The following is a 3,432-nucleotide window of genomic DNA, read 5'->3' as shown; positions in this document are numbered from 1 at the left end:
GTTGACCAGGATGGTCTCGATCTCTTGACCTCGTGATCCACCCGCCTCGGCCTCCCAAAGTGCTGGGATTACAGGCTTGAGCCACCGCGCCCGGCCTAAAGTCTCTTATATTTTAAGACATTCTCTTATTTACTTTTATTTTGAACAAGATACTATATAAGATACATTTTCTTTACATTATCTCAGTTAGTTAGTGTTTTGATATTTATAAAAATAAAGTGATAGAACCAACAGAAAAACAAGGCAAAGAAATTCAACATAGAGTCCCAGCTTGGGGGCTCACACCTGTAATCCCAGCACTTTGAGAACCTAAGGCAGGTAGATTGCTTGAGCCCAAGAGTTCAAGACCAGCCTGAACAACATGGTGAAACCCCATCTCCACAAAAATCACAAAAAATTCGCCAGGCATGGTGGCATGTGCCTATAGTGCTGGCTACATGGGAAGCTGAGGTGGGAGGATCACCTGAGTCTGGAAGGTCAAGGCTGCCGTGAGCCGTGATCCCACTGCTGCACTACAGCCTGTGCAACAGAGTGAGGCCCTGTCTCAAAATAAATAAATTTTTAGATCACTTTAAAAAGTGAAATGGTAAGCAGATCACACTGCAAAGATCCCAAGTTACTCCTATGGTATGAATAGAAACTGTACAAATGTTAACCCAATGAAAATTCATAGTTTGGTCTAAAAATCTAATGAGAACACCATTAACAGATTAAAAAGTATTGCACCAGGCACAGTGGCTCACACCTGTAATCCCAGCACTTGGGGAGGCCGAGGCGGGCAGATCACCCGAAGTTGGGAGTTTGAGACCAGCTTGACCAACATGGAGAAACCCCGTCTCTACCAAAAATGCAAAATTAGCTGGGTGTGGTGGCACATGCCTGTATTCCCAGCTACTCGGGAGCCTGAGGCGGGAGAATAGCTTGAACTGGGGAGGCAGAGGTTGCAGTGAGCCGAGATTGCACCATTATACTCTAGCCTGGGAGACAAGAGCAAACCTCTGTCACAAAAAAACAAAAAGTATCATATCATAAACCTTTTATTTTCATTTATTTATTTACATATTTAATTTTTTTTGGACACAGAGTATCACTCTGTTGCCCAGGCTGGAATGCAGTGGCATGATCTCGGCTTGCTGCAAACTCCACCTCCCAGGTTCAAGTGATTCTCATGCCTCAGCCTCCTGCATACCTGGGATTACAGGCGTGCACCACCAAACCCAGTTAATTTTTGTATTTTCAGTAAAGACAGGGTTTCACCATGTTGGCCAGGCTGTTCTCGAACTCCTGATCTCAGGTGATCCATCCATCTTGGCTTCCCAAAGCGCTGGGATTATAGGTGTGAGCCACCGCACCCGAAATCTCACAAACCTTTTAAATGGAAGCAAACACAATTGTGCTCTGAAAACTGGTGTTTAATAAAATGAGATAAAAAAGTATTTTTAAATCCATACATCAAAAAATATTTGATATGAGTAAATTAATAACTAAGTGCTATAAGAAGATATTTAACCATTCTATTTATAGTCCTCAAAGTTTATGTACTCAAGCTAGCAAAAAAAAATGTTTTTGGATTTTTTATCTCTAGAAGATAACTCTATCTATCTATCTATCTATCTATCTATCTAATCTGATCTATCTGGATTTTCTTATTTAAAAAATGGGGTGGCCAGGCACGATGGCTCATGTCTGTAATCCTAGCCCTTTGGGAGGCCGAGGCGAGTGGATCACTTGCAGTCAGGAGTTTGAGACCAGCCTAGCCAACATGGCAAACCCTGTCTCTACTAAAAATATAAAAAATTAGCCAGGCATAGTGGTGGGCACCTATTATCCCAGCCACTTGGGAGGCTGAGGCAGAGAACTGCTTGGGCCTGGGAAGTGGGTTCCATCTATGGACGATGAGGATCTGGTGCCCTTTCACAACCACCTCAACTCCCACACTTGCATGTACACTATTCTCCGATCCCAATTCTCCCAGTACAGATAGATATATCCTCTTTGTGATTCTCTCAGTATACAGTATTTAGGTTATTATGATCATGTAAATGCTATTCATGACTGAATAATAAAAATAACAGCCAACACTTATAATGCCAAACTTACGAAGTGTGCTAGACACTGTTCTAACTATATATAATTCATTTAATCCTCCCAATAACCCCAAGTGGTTGGCACTATTTCTATCTTTTTATACAGGTATATATTATGATCACTTTTCCTTTCTTTTACAACTTTTTTTCCTGGAGTTAAGAAACTCTCTCTTTACATATTTCCTCTTAGACAAATTTCCCAAAGATGATTTTTCAATCTCTGGCCTGAAAAGCATAAGACTGGCTGACAATGTTCTGGGAACCTAGTAGAAGTGAGATGGTCATTTCAACATTCAAGTGTCTAATCTTTCATTTAATCCTGTTTTCAGTACAGTATTTACCCCTTACCCAAGACAACTCAACTGTAACCAGTGTCCCTAGACCAAAGACAGTCTCTATTTTACCTTTTCTAAAAAGCAAATCTCCAACATTCTGCCGAATGCATGTGAAGATGGGGGAGGGCAGGTATCCAGCTTTTAACACAGATGTTGAGACTAAAGGAATCTACTTGATTATTAAATCGCCTCTCCTGTTGTCAGCCCTACTTTTAGAAGTACCTAGTGCTACCAAATTCTGAATCTCTGGGGATTCAGAGGCAAACTGAGTAGCACCTCAGCTTCCAGACGCTACAATCTTAGAATTCAACTTTTTGAGACACTGAAGTGAGTTTCCAATCATCCATTTTCTTGCCTCCAATTTTTCTTTTTCTTTTTCTTTTTTTTTTTTAGATGAGGTCTCACTGTCATCCAGGCTGGAGTGCAGCAGCACAATCACAGCTTGCTGCAGCCTCAACCTCCTGCCTCTAGTGATCCTCCCACCTCAGCCTCCTGAGTAGAAGCACACCGCCACATTTGCCTAAGTTTCATTTTTATTTTTTTATTTTTTGTAGAGGTGAGGTCCCACCATATTGCTCAGGCTGATCTCAAGCTCCTGGGCTCAAGCAGTCCTCCCAAAGTGCAGGGATTACAGGCATGAGCCACTGCACCGGGCCTCAAAATTTTTTTAATACTCATCCCTTCAACTATCTTCGTTAACCTTATGGGATTATACATTTAAGAAAATGCCTTTAGTGTCGTTTTAATGGGGATTTCAGGAGGGACAGAGATAAATGCATGTATTAAGTCTGCAATCTGCAACCAGTAGTCTAAACTAAAAATATAAATAGGTACATCTGCCACGCAGGGTGAATAATGAACAAAAGCAAGAAGGTATAAGACAAGGTGCCTTGCCGGGCGCGGTGGCTCAAGCCTGTAATCCCAGCACTTTGGGAGGCCGAGGCGGGTGGATCACGAGGTCAAGAGATCGAGACCATCCTGGTCAACACGGTGAAACCCCGTCTCTACTA

The 3,432-nt window shown here is 42.1% G+C and overlaps 1 protein-coding gene across 1 annotated transcript in view; it reads right to left on the bottom strand.

The window, feature by feature from the left end:
• LOC108294057 (WD repeat and HMG-box DNA-binding protein 1) overlaps nt 1-3,432 on the bottom strand; it is a 50,465-nt gene that overhangs the window by 18,324 nt on the left and 28,709 nt on the right. The gene's annotated exons all lie outside the window — the stretch shown is intronic.

Source organism: Cebus imitator, unplaced genomic scaffold (assembly GCF_001604975.1).
Source record: "Cebus imitator isolate Cc_AM_T3 unplaced genomic scaffold, Cebus_imitator-1.0 Scaffold560, whole genome shotgun sequence".
NCBI classification, from domain to species: Eukaryota; Metazoa; Chordata; class Mammalia; order Primates; family Cebidae; genus Cebus; species Cebus imitator.
The sequence above is the reverse complement of the archived record's forward strand: the minus strand, read 5'-3'. Positions and strand labels throughout refer to the sequence as shown.